The sequence below is a fragment of the Pleurodeles waltl genome, chromosome 11, assembly GCF_031143425.1.
Source record: "Pleurodeles waltl isolate 20211129_DDA chromosome 11, aPleWal1.hap1.20221129, whole genome shotgun sequence".
Lineage (NCBI taxonomy): Eukaryota > Metazoa > Chordata > Amphibia > Caudata > Salamandridae > Pleurodeles > Pleurodeles waltl.
The window spans coordinates 955395846-955412833 of record NC_090450.1 but is presented as its reverse complement, the minus strand read 5'-3'; the positions used below and the strand labels follow the sequence as shown (position 1 = coordinate 955412833).

The following is a 16988-nucleotide window of genomic DNA, read 5'->3' as shown; positions in this document are numbered from 1 at the left end:
CCCCCCTCAGTGGATGCACAGTCGGTGGAAATGTTGCAGAAGCTGGCAGGAGCTGGGGAAATAATTTTGCAGAAGAGTTCTCCTCCTTGGAGGCAGATTGCAGGATCCTGGGGGGTCCAGTCGCAGCTCCGGAGGCCAGAAGTAGAAGCAAAGGTTGCAGAGAAATCCTGCTGGAATCTTTCAAGTGAATTGGAGGACCCACCCAAGAGAATGACCCTCAATAGCCCTGAAAGGGGGACTGGTCACCTAACCAGGTGACCACCTATCGGGAGGGCTCTGATGTCACCTGCCTGGCCTGGCCTGGCCTGGCCTGGCCACTCGGATGCTCACAGAGGTCCCTGCCAACCTTGGATTCAAGACAGCAGAACCCAGGGACCCTCTGGAGGAGCTCTGGGCACCACCCCTGGGGTGGTGATGGACACAGGAGTGGTCACTCCCTTTTCCATTGTCCAGTTTCATGCCAGAGCAAGGACTTGGAGTCCCTGAACCGGTATGGACACATTTATGCACGGAGGGCACCAAATGTGCCCTTCAAAGCATACCAGTGGCTTGGGGAGGCTACCCCTCCCAAGCGAGTCACACCTATTTCCAAAGGGATAGGGTGTTACCTCCCTCTCCCAAAAGAAATCCTTTGTTCTTGCTTCCTGGGCTTGATCAGATCAAGCAGCAGCAGGGCAGAAACCTGTCTGAGGGGTGGCAGCAGCTTGGGCTGCCCGGAAAACCCTAGATGACCTGTAGTAGCACTGCTGGGGTCCTCTAAGGAGCCCCCAGGGTGCACTGGATCATACTTCCAATACAGTATTGGGGTATGATTCTGACATGTTTGATACCAAACATGCCCAGGTTTGGCATTACCATTATGTAGCTGGACATAGGTAGTGATCTATGTCCAGTACACGCGTAAAATGGCGTCCCGCACTCACAAAGTCCCTTAAAATAGAGCTGGAGTTTGTGGGGGCACCTCTGCTAGTGCAGGTGGTGCCCTCACACACAGGTACCTACACCCTGCCCTCTGGGCTGAGAGGGCCTGCCACAGGTGTGACTTACAGTGACCTGATGCAGTGAGCACTAGTGAAAACAGGTGCATGTATCCATTTCACGCAGGCTGCCATGGCAGGCCTGCAGAACACTTTGCATGGGCTCCCTATGGGTGGCATAATATATGCTGCAGCCCATAGGGTACCCCTGGAACCTCAATGTCCTGGGTACCTAGGTACCATATACTAGGGGCTCACATGGGGGCACCAGTATGCCAAATGTGGGGTGAAACAGATTCCAGCAACCAAGTTTAAAAAAAGGAGAGAGCATATTCACTAAGGTCCTGGTTGGCAGGATCCCAGTGAACACAGTCAAACACACTGACAAACAGGCAAAATGTGGGGCTAACCATGCTAGAAAGAGGCTACTATCCTACACTTGTTGTCTTTAAAGCTGATCCACTGACACTTAAAGTTAATTGGGGCAAGGAAACTATAAATGCTTTTAGTATGGTGTGGATAGGTTTAAGTGCCAACATTTATAAGGGAGTTAATTAGCAAACCTCACCTTTTCAAGAGAGGGGTTGAGGTCTTGAGTGGGGAAGGGAGTCAATGGGATAGAGAACAGAATGGAGGAATTTCCCCTTAGATTTTCTAAAACATGATACTTCACAACACATTTAAAAGGTTTCTTTTGCAAACACACGTTTTAACTCAAGATATATCTCACTGACGAGGCCTATGAAGATGAAAAATAGTCTGGGGTTGCCTGTGTTTCTGTCTTAAAGGGATCTGGCCTGGCAAGTCTTTGTTTTTTTAGAAGAGGCACAGTGGGTAAACAAATGATTTAATAGAATGTAGCCGTGCAAAAATCAGTGAGTGAGACATATTCAAGCATTTCATTATTCACTTGGTTGTTTTTTCTATTAAACATCCTAAGTGAGTTAGGTATGCTAAGACTTGGGTCTCATGCTCGCTACACTAAAGGACTCAAGCTGTACCTCACTAATAAGCCAAAGAGTGCCAAAATCGGTCTAGGACTGCCTGTGTTACCGTCAGAAGGGGACCTGCCCTGACATTTCAGGCTGGAATATTTCTGTTGGAAGGAATAGTTCTGCATAGGGAAGGTCTCTGTCTAGAGCAGCACACTGGGTAAAAAAAAAACACATGGACTGGCATGCAATCACCAGTGGCGGAGATTAATTGAAGCATTAAATTCATCATGCTGTTTGTTGTAGCAGATACTCCCATGTGACAAGGGTATGTCCAAATGTGCACTGTGTTGCAGGATCCAAGCTATACCTCACTGACAAGGTCAAGTTGGCTGAAACAGGTCTGGGGTTGTTTGTGTTCCCAGTTGGTGATGCCCTGGCGCGGCAATTCGGACTGGACTTTTCCTACTGGAGCAGGATCAAGCCTGATATGCAAATCGCAGATCTACGTATAGAGTGGCACAGTGGGTGAAAACAAGGGACTGCAATGCAGCCCTAGGTGATGTGACCACCAGTGCAAAGGATGAATTCAAGCATTCCATCCATCAATTTCGTGTAACTAATTTTAAAGCACATTTTTGTGACCTTAAATACAGTCCTAAATAAAAGAAGCTTTCAAAATAATCAAGTACCTCATGGTTTGCCACAGTTAGACCTATTCCTCAAAATCAATAAATACATATAATCACTTTCTAGAATACTATGTGCAGGCTATACAGGGAACATGTCTGTGTCACCTATGAAATGATGCCCATCTGATAAATCAGTTCTTAGCTAGTGTCTGTGAGAAGAGCATGGCTCACAAACATGCCTGTATCTCTGCGAGGACTACAGATTGGAGATGGCTCACTATAAAGCAGGAAGCTCTGGATTTGCCAAGGTCAGCATGAGGGTGAAATTAAACATACAACGATACCACTGCAGAATTCCCATTTTTACCCTGCAGGTCAAGGTATGAAGTGCTGATAATATTTAGCATACATATATGGAACTGTCCTTTTTCAAAATTCGTTGGACAGTTGTGCACTCAAGACTAATCTGAAGCTACATGACATTTTAATACTTTTCACGTTTAAGTGTCCAAATTTGAAGCCTCAAAATTGCACACAAATGTCATAAACTGCCCCATGGGTGAATGTATTTAAAATATAGCAGACAATTATAAAGTGACTACACTTGCAATAAAAAAAAAACGACTAGAGGTTTATAGCAATACAGGCAAATGCTTGAAAGGGAGGATTATCAAAAGAAAAGGTTACTTACCTTCAGTAAAGGTATTTCTAGTGGATACATACTCTTCCAGAAGATTGTTTCCTTTATGGATATCACACCAGGCACCAGAGTGGTATGAAAAATCCTTCCCGAGCAATAGCTCTCCAGTGCCATGGCACCATGTGGCTTCAGCCATGACTCTGCAAGCTGGACCTGGCAATGCTTTCATATATTAGGAACAAACAGACGTCAATTGCTAATACTTTGTTCCATGTCTCATCAGGGCCAATGTAGGGGAACCGAGAAAACATCAATACACAGGCTTCTCTGAAGAGGTCCCGGCACCCCTTCTGGATATGTCTTTAAATAGTGAAAGGCTGTTTCGAGAGGAGGCCGATTATGACACACTCACTGGGCCTACCCCTGCCCCAGCCATGCAGTTGCCCCACATTTACAGGAAATTTCCAGGCTATTCCAAAGCACAACACCCCTAACAGAGATAAACTTTTCAAACAATCAAGATTTCCAAACAAATGTATAGCTCCCTTTAGGACAGGAGTACATCAAAGGAACACCGCAAACAGCTGTAGCAAGAGCACATCCAATTCATGCCACCCTCAGCAAGCACTACTGTTTGTAAACCACTCTGTGCCCCACTTCCACCACTATTTTCCACTCATGGAAGGATTCCCCACTTTTACACCGATTGAGAGATGATCACGAAGGATAGATGGGTCTTCATCTAATCAGCAAGGACTACGCTCTGTCCTTCCTGCTCCTCCTCCTGGGCCACCCTCTTTCCGCCAGGATGTGCTCTGTGCACACAGCTCAGTTTTGGAAATGGAAGTTCATGCCCTGCTGAATAAAGGGGTTATAGAGGTGGTGCCGCTGGAAGAAAGGGGCACAAGATTATATTCCCTTTACTTCTTAGTCCCCAGAGAGGACGGAGTTCTGAGACCCATTCTGAAGCTCTTCTTTCTGAACTGGTTCAATCAGGAGGAGGATAAGTTCAAGATGCTACATCTGAAGCAAGTGTTTCTGGCCCTGAATATGAGGGACTGGATAGTAACCCTGAACATGAAGGACCCTATTTCCACTTTCCTCACATTTCCACCCTTCGACATTACCTTAGGTTCATAGTTGGCTTACAGCACTATCAATAAATTGCCCTACATCAGAGTAAGCATAGCGGAACAACTGCCTAGTAAAAGCAGAGTCTCTGGCAGTAGTCATAGAAAACTTTCAGCAAACGATGACTGTATACATGATTATGGCTTTAACATCAACACCCAGAAACAGCACCTCACTGCCACAGAGCCTGACCTTTAGTGGGGCGGTTCTAGACACGATCCACATGGCCTACCGTCATCGAGCATTATTGACATTCTGTAGATGATTCTAACTGCTTTGGTGCTACTGACGTGACCTCTGCATTAAGATTGCTCTTTGTCAGGCACTATTGACATGGCGGTCACATCAAAGCACCCAGGCTGTTCTGTTTTAATCAATGACGGTAAGCATTCATTGTGTGCTAATGACATTACCTTGGAGATGAAAGTAAAATGAGGAGAAAGCCCATAAGACACCATGAATTGTTATTTCTGGGGGCGGGGAGAGCCTGTGCTCCCCTCCAAGCCCCTGGGAAAACAATCTTTCAGTCCCCACCCAGGGCTGGACAGATGGGGATGTTTACGCCCATCTGCCCCTCTTGGGTATGCAGGAACACCACTACACATCAGGGAAAACCTGTATGACTTACAATCATTGGCAAAAGCAATAGGCCTAGCCCATCATTGCCAATGTGTTTTAGCCATGTTGTACACCAGAGTGGTTGCTCTTCAGCATGGCTACAAGTTAGTGGCATAGAGGAGAGTGAAGTGGTGTAGAGTGGAGAAGAGTGTCACAGAGTGGGGTGTTGTGAAGTGTAGTTGTAGAATGTCGTAGACTAGAGTAGAGGAGAGGAGTGTCATGGATTAGAGTGCAGCAGAGAAGAGTATAGTGGTGTAGAGTGGAGTGGTTTAGAGTGGAGGGGTGTAGAGTGGTGGCGTGTAGAGTGGAGGCGAGTACAGTGAAGCAGAGTGGGGTTGCAAAGAGTGGCGTAAAGTGGAGTGGCACAGAGTGGAGTAATGTGTTGTAGAGTGGAATGGCACAGAGTAAGTAAAGTGGCATAGAGGGAGTTGCACACAATGCCATAGAGTGGAGGAGCATAGAGTGAAGTACAGTGTCATAGAGTGCGTGGGCGTAGAAAGGCAGTAGCGTGCCGTAGAGTGAAGTGGCATGGAGTGTCACAGTGGAGTGTTGTAGAGTGGCCTAGACTGGTGTACAGTGGTGTAGAGTAGTGTGGCATGGATTGGCAGAGTGGCGTGGCAAAGAATGGAGTAGAATGTTATAGAGTGAAGTGGAGTGGCATACAGCAGAGTTCCATAAAATGAAGTAGACTGAAGTGTTGTAGAGTGGTGGGGTATCGAGTGACAGTGGAGTAGAGTGTCGTAGAGAGCAGTGGCATAGAGCAGAGTATTCATGGTGTGGTAGCGCGTTGCCATTACAGACAACACATTTTCAAATTAAATTAACATTACGTTTGCACAGACATACAGTACACAGTGCACAAACGAAATGGCATCAACTAGTGTACTGATTTGTTTTGATCGTATTTGCATATTTGTTTCCAGAACACTTCAGAATTACAAAAAATGTGCTTCATTTGTGCTTAGCTAATTCTGATATATTTTGAAATAGTTGCATAGCTGATTTATAGACATTTACATTTTGCTGAGTAACCACTAAGCTCTCAAAAGATTGAGCCTAACATTTAACCTCTGTCTTTGAATGCACAATTTATAGGCCTGTTTGCAGAAAGAGAGCACTCGTGGAGGAACAGAATAAACATGTTATGCTTCACAGGGAGGACTAACTCAAGCTGGACAGCCTAGAATAAATAAAGCCAGCAAATAGAAAGAAAGCAAATTCAAGTTACAAAACACAAAGCCAATTGGTAAGCAATGGGCGGAATACATTCCCAGGGAAGCTTTCAGAATGTCCCTAAGAATTCTTGGCATAACATGCAGCTGTGCTGTCTTACTGTCTGTAGGATTCACTCTTAAAAAAACATAAAATAAGAAAATGTTGGGCCGACCACCCCACTAGGCATCAGAATGTGCCCCACCCCAGAACGGGTGCACCAGTCTTTCTGCCCCTTCATAGGGGACTGATAGGGGATGTTTACCCCTAGACTGCCCCCAGGGGCATGAAGTCACTGGACAAAGAATACAAATTAAAAACGTGGGTGAGGAGGACCCAAACAGACATCTGGCAGAGCCCCTACACACAACTGGACTATACAATCTTTCTACAACTACCAGGCCAGATTTAGTTTTACCCCAGCTTGTCTCCCAGGAAAGGGGCAGAAAGCTGACTAGATATTGGGTAAAAAAAAATTGTGGGAATGCCCACCCTGAGCATGGGCCTGTGCTTCCCCCAAATTCCTGGACACAATAGTCTTTCAGCCCTCCTTGGGTGCAGATGGGAGTGTGTATGCCCATTTGCCCCTCGAGGAAGAAGCAAAAAGCCTACTAGACACCAGGGAAGCATATACGAATTAACAAGGGTGCAGGCACTGGGCAGAACCTACTTTAGAAAGATCCATTAGACTTTCTGCCTCCCTGTGGTAGTTTAAGGGTGTTTACACCCAGTCTGACCTCCTGTGGGCAGAAAGACCACTAGACACCAGCTCTCCTCCTCCCGCAAAAAAGAGGGATTGGAGTCACCTGACTAGGCTTTCATTTCTGCCCAACCTGGAAAACAGATCAATGGTTTTCCTTCAATCTGCACTCCCCAAGGTGGGCAGGGAAACCCCAATAGACATCAGGGATTATACAATGGGAAAAAAGGAGTGATGGCAGCCCACCTTGGCATCTGGCCATTCCTCCATCCCAAAAGGAGTAATACAGTGTTCATTCACCCTGCGTCAGGCAGACATGCAGTTTGTGAAGATTGGTGTCTGCTCCAATTCAGCCTCGTAGGGTTAGAAAGCCTGCTAGACACCAAAGATTAGACTGTGAGGCAAAAAATTGCACCCTGGCACTTTGCCATGCCACTGCACCTAAAGGGGCAATACAGTTTTTCTGCCCCACCTAACGGGGCACATGGGAGTTTTCTCTCAATCTAATCTGTGTTTGGTGGGGGCCAGATAGCCCACTGAGTGCCATAGATAATTTTAAAAGTAATAATGAGGCATGGGCTGATTTGTTCGGACATCAGGTTGCGCCTCTATCCCCAAAGCACCAAACGTCTTTGTGCTCAGGTGCAAATCTTCCAGTCATTTCTCCTGCATATTCACTCTAACCTTTAGGTGGGTCATTGTTTCAGCCCTCTGGTGCCACGTGTTACCAAGGTCACAGGCGCCTCCACATTGGGCTGAGGTGCTCTTCTAGCAACATGACAGCACGGTGAGGTCGATCTGCATTGATGCAGCATTTGCAGATAAAGGTGCTGGAGCTGCGGGCAGTCCGTTTTGCCATCAAGGCATTTCTCCCTTCCTTCCAAGGGAATACCATTTAGATTCTCTTACAAAACGCCACTCTTCATGGAGTGGGCGCATCAACTGGGAATTTTCCTGGTAAAAGTTAATCTAGGCGGATAACAGAATAAAACCCCGACCAGTTTGATATATTTGGCCCTCTTATTGGCTACGCGTGAAATTACGAGGAGATGGAAATCGCCTGAGACCCATGGGGGACTGACTGGCCTGGGGAAGTCATACGCTGCGGCGAGGCAGGAGTCAGGCACTACGACGGTAGGAGTACCGAGCGCTTAGGAAGCAGCTGATTGCAATGACATGGGACCTCCATCTGAAGTTGGTTAAGGCCCAAATAGTTGATGACCCAAGCTTAACATCCTGTAATAGTCATCATTGTTTGATGGGTTGAATCCCCCGGCATTCTTGCACTAACTCCAAATGATAGATGCTTTCTGTGAATCATGAGATCTAAAACTGACGGTGCCTGGTGGAAGTCGCTGGTCCTTGGCCGGGCGACTGTCTCCTCACTTTCCCCCTCCTCTTTTTTGTCCCCCCCAAATCTGCTTCTTTAGCGATTATTATATTGTTTACCTACGTGACCCAGCTGGGCATGACAGTTTATTCATTGGGGTTAGGGTGGGGGGGATTGCTGTTGTTCAATTATAACTTACTGTTTCGATCCTAAGGGTTTTACAATACTTTTTCCTGAATATCAAGCTATGGCAACAACTTTACCATGAGTGAGGGGGAAATCGTCTTCCTCTATATACGATGATACTGATGCCAAACTGATATGATGTAAGATGCAATTCTGAATGTTGTCATTTCTGCCATACTGCACGTTTTCTCCTAAAAATCCAATAAAGTTTGTCCCCCCCCACCAAAAAAACAGTTAATCTAGGTGGATCCTTCAACATGAGACCAGATGACCATAAAAAAGAGACAGAAGAGTCTCTGAAGAGTGGGATGCCTATAAATGGATCACTCTGCCATACCCCAGACCAGGAAGAGTTGTGAGTTTTGTGCCAAATACTTCCCTCTGAATGGTTCCTGGGAATGCCTTCAGGCTATTTTTTACCATCTGTATTGGGGTTTATTACAACACAATGTAATAAATGTGTGCACAACATACAGATCACTGCAGTATGATCCCACTATAGGTGTTATATATGTATCCATCAACATCAGAAGTAGTAGGACTCTTAGACTCATTAGTAGATAAAAAACAGGTAACCGAATGAAGTAACGAAAAGCCATGACAAGTATCATTAGCTCCGTTATGGCCCTCCAACGAGAAAGTAGTCCCTACATTTCTAAAGTAGCCAATAGTACAAATCGCATTACTCAGGGATCTGTATTCCTAAGACGTGCAGTCAGACACCCCCATTGGTCCCACACCCACCTCCTGTCATGTTTTCTCATGAAGAGGGGAGGGTAAACTTTGTCCCTGAGGGCTACACCCAGTACATTGTCAGACTTGCACATTACTCATGCGCAGGGGATCCCTCCCGATTGTCTGCAACTCATCTAACAAGCCTTCCCAATCAATGCAATTGGTGTTCTACGCAACCCCTCGTGCTTCCTCTTGTTGTAACCCCACCTAAGTGTAGCCGTGCACCAATGCTCCAGGGCGGGCAGTGTGACAGCCTTCCAGTTCATAGCAATCAACCTGCGCACCATTATCATCACTAGGTCTAGGAAGCGATTTGTGGCACCTCCCTCTTTCCTGAGTCTGAACTATCACAAGAGGCCACTCGCCATTGTACATAGATGAGTTCTACCTGTTATGTCAGCTAATGTGCTGGTTACTTCATGCCACAATGCTACACCTTCAGGGGCATAGACAAAACATGTGACATGTCAGCATCTGGTGCCTGACTCTGCAGGCAATTTAATGGGGACCCAAATATTCTGTGAAGTCTAGATGGGGTGAGGTAAGCTCTATGTAATATGTTATGTTGGATATTCTGAGATTTAGTTTTGCAAGATACTTTCTGTGGGTGGTGCAGCACACTATCCCACTCCTTTTGGGACAAGTCACGACCAATGTCCCTTTCCCAGGTTCTACGAAGAGACAGCAAGGGGTCCTGTGATGTGTACGTTAATGCTTGCGTTAGCCATGTAATCAATCGACAGCCATCACCAATGGTCTGCAATGTGTGTATTAATGGATGCGGCTCCAGTTCCGTCTATGATTTACCACAGGTGTCCAAACTCAGCCATTAGTTGGCCATGAGCTAGGAAATGGCCAGCTAGCAAAGCATTATCAGTTTGTAATTGTTCAAAGGGAATGAGCACTCCATCCCCGAACAGGACGCTCAGAGTTCCGATGCCAGTGCCAGCTGCCTCCCATGTCTCTAATCGTTCCCTTCCGACCAAATTTCTAAATTGACTAAAGGAGCCAAGTCGAACCTCTGGCGTGTATTGTGGCATGGAAGGCCTCTAAGGAAACTGGTATGAGCCACCTGTAAGGGGCTATTGACTTCCAGGGGCAACTCTTCCTGCATTGAACTCGATCCCCTGTGGGAACACCTAATTCGTCCATCAGGCACCCAGGCGGGCCACTGCAACTGTGCCACTAAATAGTAGTGTTCAAAGTTGGGAGTCCCAATAGCCCCTTTCTCCACTGGCAGCTGCATCTTATACAGTGTTGTGCTGTGTCTACCCATCATCCAGAGGAAGCTTCCCAGCTAGACATGCAAGATACGGAATGTGCCCCGGGGGATGTGTACCAGAAGGTCGTGGAAGTAATATAACAGTCTGGGGCGTTTCACCATCTTTGATAGTGACAATCTGCCTTGTTCTGTGAGTGTGCAGCAAAATGACATCTGGGAGTAGAGGGAGATGATGGCTTTCGTCAAGTTGCTGAAATGAGGTCTCTGGGGTTGTGATGCTTGTTAATCCCAAAGTACCTGAAGGTATGTGGTTCCCAGCGGAGTGGGTGGTGTTCACTACACAGAACTGCTTTGGGTGTATCAGAAATAAGCAGGTTTTAGCCCAGTTCACCGCAAGCCCTAAGGTTTTCCCGAAAGTCTAATAATATGTCTGTGATCTCTGTTATGCCCTCTAAGGTATCATGGACATAATTCAGGACATCACCCGCATAGAGGGAAACAACCTGTGTCAACCCATCCAATGGTCTGCCCCATGTTTGGCCCTGTTGTCTGAGCCTCTGTGCCAACGGCTCCATCACCAAAGCGAAAAGGAGTGGGCAGAGAAGGCACCCTTGGTGGCGTTCCCCTGCTTACTAGAAAAGGGGCAGAGATGCATTGCCCTATATTCCTTTGGCTGTGGGGGCCGAAAAAAAAGAGTGTAACATGCCACTGCACTCTGCATCTATGCCCATGGAAGCTAGCATCAAAAACACCCAGTTTCAGTCAATGGTGTTGAACAATTTTTCTAAGTCTAACATGCACCGGCTGCATAAGGCCAGTGCATGGGAGTCACATCCAGCACTCTGTGGAGCCTCTGTATGTTGAAAATGGTTAATTTGCCTGGGGTAAAGCTGTTTAGATCCCGGTGGAACAAACAGGGTGGTGTTCCAGCTGCCATGTCACCACAATTTTTATAATCTGTCCCCATAGACAAAGGGCAATATGACGCAAGCTCCAGAGGGTCTCTGCCTGGTTCTGGAAGAGAGAGAGAGGCCAGCAGTGCTTCCCTAAGTGTCTGCAGAAGTATACCCTCTGCCAAGGTAGCTCAGTACAGTTCCAGCAGCTTGAGGACCAAGAGGCCTTTGTAAGCTTTATAAAATTCGACAAGCAGTCTGCCCAATTCTGGGTTCTTGCAGGTGTCCCTCCTCCACCCCCCAATAGCTCCACAGATCTCCTTCTCTATTATAAGAGCATTCAATTCTTCTTTGTCCGTGGGCTCAATAACAGGTAAGGTGACCTCATTGAGGAAGTCCAGGATTTTGGGTAGACGATCATCAGGGGGTGGGGGTCGTATAGGGCACAATAATGTGCAGTGAAAGCCTCATGAATGTCTACCCGTGTGGTGTTGAGGCGGGTTGGGGACGCTTGGATCACGGTGAAAAGGGTAGTCTGCGCAGTGCTTTTCAACAGCCACGCTAGTAACCAACCGGATTTGTCACCCTCTGCATACATCTTCGCCTGATACACTTTAAAGTCTAATCTTTGCATATATGCCAGCAGCTAACCATACCGCTCCTGTGCCATGCACAGGGTGGGCCTGCAGAGTAGGTGCCATGCCACAACATCCAGGGCACCTAGAGCTGTTTCCACCCAGAGGAGTTCCCGTGGATGTCAGCAAGTACCCCCACCACCAAGTATATACAGTGGCCCCAGAGGACCACCTTCATGGCCTCCCACTCTATTAGTCGTAAGTGGCCATGCCCCAGTTTTCCGTCAGATAATTAGAGAGGGCGATTTCTGTTGTATCCCTGAATACATGGTGGGCTGTAGGCACCAAGTAGGGACCGGTGCACGTGTCTCCCCCCACACCAAGTGCAGTTGAAATGGATTGTAATCAGATATTGTTTTCCCCAGTTATTCAGTGTTCACTACTTACAATTGTGTAGCGTGTTGACAGAGGATGTGGTCCAAGTGGACATGCAGATCATGAGGTGGCGAGCAGTAAGAGTATTCCCCGGCAGTCAGATTTAAGGCACGCCAGCTATCTAACAGGGACCAGTGTAAGACACTCAGACAGACAAGCAGCTGCTACCACCACTGGGGAGGTTCACAGAAGAGGGTATAAACGACCATCCAGGCTGCCCTGCACTAGGACATTGTGCCCTTCGGGTTCTATCTCAGTGGATACACAGCAAAAGGGCCTAATCCATATGAGGCCCCCTGATAAAGCCGGAATATGTGGTGCTGCAATATTGCTACCGCCAGCGCCTCTGCAAGTATGTGTCTTCCTCTTTTGATATGCGAGTTTCCTGAAGGAACGCAAAGTAGGCATAGCGCCTTGTAGTATATTGCCAAACTGTGTGCCTTTTACAAGCTGTTACCATGCCCTGGATGTTCCATGTTATGAAGCGCAACCTAACTGTAGGAAGCTGGCTATCTATGTAGTGTACCAAATGTATTGGGGTACTATGCAGATAGTCCAGGCGACCCTTATTGGTTTACAAGATTACAAGTGACAATCCCAAAAGCTCTCTTTTGTGGTAGTGTTGGCGAGCAGTTAGGCTTATCAGAGGGTAGTGCGAAGCATTTTCTTGCACTCACAGAGACAGTAAATGAGAGACACACCCTCAAGAAGGAACTCTAAACCAATTGTTAGAAAAATAGTTGCTTTGTTTATATTGTGTTTCAACACCAGAATCCTTTTACGAAAATAAATACTGATACAGTTTGTGGAAATCCGGCAATATACTTGTAGTGGCTGTAATGTGGTAATGCAATCCTACAGGGAAAACAAATATACTGCATACAGGTACCCAACAGGGACTGACAGGACAACTCTTCTGGAGTCAAGGCAAGTACAGGACACTGTCTTAGGCAGCACCAACAGGTCACCTAGGAGGCTCTTGGGCATCCGAGTGCAGGTTTACCTTACAGCGTTGGGTGCCCTACTGGATTCAATGGAAAACGGTCCTCAGGAAAAGAGGCTGCACGTAAGGACTGGAGGGGCAGTCCGAATGAACCAACAGAAGGGCTCAGGTCTTGCTATGCTTGGAGACATAGGGACACCTTTGGTCCTCTTTACCTTGGTTTGGTACGCCGGGTGCAGAGGTGTCCTGAGGCATCGGGTCTTTGTCATCGGAAGCGGTTGCGGTAGAGGGGGCCTGCACAAAGAAGCTGCAGGTGGCATCCGGAAGTCCACAGTTGACATACTCAAGGTGGGCTTGGGACCTGGAGGGCCTGGGGACTATGCTGGCACCATTAGTTCATTGCAACTCAGACTAGGGGGCACAGGTGCAGTGGTGCTTTCCAGTATTTGACAGTCTGGAGTCCTCAAGGTTCTTCTTTGGTGCTTGCAATGTGCAGAGAAACAGCTCCGCTACTCCATGGAACTGCATGGGATGGTGATATGGTATACAATGGGTGTGCCATGTTGTGTTTTTGCCTGTCTTGCAGGAGGACTTGCAGACAGCAATGGAAGCTGTGTGCATCTTGTTTTTAGGGGGTGTCCCTTAGCGTGGCACAATACATGCTGCAACCCTAGGGGCCCTCTTCCCTACCCATGCCCTAGGTACCAGGCGTGCCACTTACTAGGGACTAACACAGATAGAGGAGTGTTCCAATTGTACACACTGTCACCTATTTTTAAGGAAAGAGCACTGGCACTTGGGACCTGTTTAGCAGGGACCCAGTACACCTCAGTCGAAAACCCTCAGTACCAGTGGGCAAAAAGTGGGGGTGACCATGTAAAAAAGGACACTTTCCTACATTAACCATAGACTTGGTGGGTGGGGGAGGAGGGTTGAGGGGGTTATAAGCTGCAAAACCAATCCTTAACAGGGTTCTAACACGGGGGTAGGGCAGGACCAGCCGAGATCAATTAGCATGGCTATAAAAAGAGAGAAAAAAAACTCCCAACCCTTAGCCCAGGGTGGCCGAGCAACCTTCAAATATCCATCCAAACAGCACATTGTCCCATTGGTGGGGATTACCTGTCCGTATGTTGGTACATCATGTGCCCCTCAAGCCTCAGCCTATCACGGCCTTCGAGTTTGATATTTAATTAAATCCGGCCATGCTTTAACAATAGAAAAGGGAAACCATAGAATAAAGAGGGGGGGAGGTCCTACCCATCCATTTCTTCATAATCAGATAATCAGTACCAGAAATCTTTTGGGTGAGCGTCACCAGCCACAGTACAGTACCAAGTTCACCAAGGCAGCATCTTGCTGTGATGGGGGACGGGTGATCAAGTGCATCACTTGACCATCCTGGGAGGGCGAGTGTGTATTGAGGTCTCTCCTGCCTTGTCTACCGGCGGTCCATAGGCACAACCCCCTCTCCTTACCTCCAATGTCCTCAAACTATGTCATCTGCAGTCTGGGCCAACGGGGATCATCTTTCTGCCCATAGGATGGTGGCCGTTAATGCAGACATTTATTCCTTGCAGGCCTGGGCTGGAGTAGGGGCACAGCCGACTCCTGCTACACCATGCTCACGTCAACGGTTTCAGCGATCTCTAACACAGTCCGAAGAGGTCTGCGTGGCCGGTGTGCTGCCAGCTGAGGACCCATATCATCTGTTCCACCCAGTCATAGGTGTCTGCCTGCTCAATTAAGAAATAGCTGGATCTGTTAACCATGACCTTCAATTTGGCAAGGAACAGTAGCAAGTAAAACAGACCCACTGAGCACAGGGACATTTTCACTCTCAGAAATGATGCTCTGCAGCTTTTCTCCAGAGTCCAGAGTGTAGTCCGGGAATAAGAAGACTTGTGCCTTTTCGTGCATGATGGGCCCAGTGGTGAGGACTGCATGCAGGATAGTTTCTTTGTCTCTATAGTTCATCAGTCTAGCCACATTCAGCCTAGGGGGGAGTCCCCGGCCGCCGCCATCTTGCTGGGACCCAGTGGGCCCGGTGGGCTTATTCAACCAGGTAGTGTGGTGATAGTTCTACTAGTGCTACTGTGCACACGAGCCATACTTCATAGATCGCCACCAGGTCTTAACCCTCAGCACACTAGGGAAACCCAACAATCTGCAGGTTATTTCGACTTGATTGCCCCTCTGAGTGTTCTGCCCTGTTCTTGAGGTCGTGGACCTTGGTCGTTCGGCTTTTAAATTGAGTCTCCAGATCAGTCACTTCGGGTCGGAGTGTTTTGAGTGAGTTTTAAGCCTGTGTGACTCTGGTAATAAGCTTCCTTTGGTCATTGCACAGCAGGATTAGTTCTACCGCAATCGCATCTACTCTGCTTCACAACACTTGTCTCTGCAATTACAGCAATGATTTGATCTAGTTTCATATCTACTGCTTTGTGGAACAGTGTACCTTTTTGATTTATAATTTATTACTAGTTTCATATCCTTCAATGCTGCTGGCGCATCTCTCTGCAAGGTTGCCCAAGCAGCCAGATCAATGCCCTCCAGGCTCCCTACGCTCCACCTGGTTGGGGACTCCTGCCGCCCGGCGTCCCATGTTGAGACCGCTCTAGTGCTATGGTTACTCCAAGGTCAAAACAGTCCTGGGTCAGTGAGGATCAGAGGCCAGCTCCTGTGGAGTATTGTCAATCGTCTTCCACAGACATGCCAGACCCTTGCTTCCCTCCACAGGGCTTGTTATTCAGGGTGACATGTGCAGTCCGTCTCTCCGACAGGGTGGCTGGCAGCAAAGTGGGGATAGGGACGAAGAAAGCCCAGTTCCATGCGCGGTGGGGAGGGGGGTAGTGGAGGGTTACCCATAGCGTCCCCCACGGGCCCTTGAGGCGGATGCTCCAGCACCAGGGACAGGTGGGGGAGGTAATTAATTGCTGCAGGCAACCCCAGGATCGGTGCCCTCTGAAAGAGTTGATCAGTGTGTCAAACATAAGAAATAAACAACCCACCTCAACAATATGCGCGATAATTAGAGTCATAAACTAAACAGAACATCAAAATAACTTTCAATAATAAGTTACATCTCTCATTTCTTTTTTTATTTCAAAATAGGTGTACACTTTTTACCACAATTATAACAAAGCTATATACATTTTAATTGACTGCCTAACTCCCCCAAACAGAAACATATACACTCACTCCCTAATTGCATATCACTCAAACCTCACATATCATACTCAAAGTCAAAAAGTAATGTAATCCAAACAGAACCAACTTTGTACAGCACCATATAATACCCATCATTCAAATAACGAAATCTAGTGCAGCATATAAACTATAAATACATCAAATAAACTTATCGTTTTCAAGAGTAGGACGATTGTTCCTGTTATAAGTATATGACAAACAGTGATGATATGTTTATAAAAGACTAAAACTGTCATCCCCAAACTCTTGTAAATATTATGCTATGCTCATAATTATTGTTAATGTAATGAGACAAACTTTAAGTGTGTATGAACCAATTTGTAAATAATTAACCAATGGTACACTCCTGGTCCTCCTTAGAATGTAAGAACAAATGGACCGTCTGGGAGCTTACCTTGGAATGTTGAGAGATAGGTGTAGGAGGTTGTTGGAGTAGTGTTGGCATTGAGGAGTTTGTGAATAAACCTCCTAAATCTTAGTTGTTGTTGCTGGCTTAATAACAACAACCAAATTGGTGACGAGAGTGGGATACTGCGCAGGGGGCAGTTGAACTCCTCACCCCTGGTTCTAGTGCCATTGTGGACGTTACGTGCTGTCGAGCCTCCATTGAACTTGGA

General features: G+C 47.1%; 1 protein-coding gene across 1 annotated transcript in view; it reads right to left on the bottom strand.

Moving 5' to 3' along the window:
* Positions 1 to 16988, bottom strand: part of DERL3 (derlin 3) — a 157397-nt gene that overhangs the window by 64613 nt on the left and 75796 nt on the right. The window lies entirely within an intron of this gene.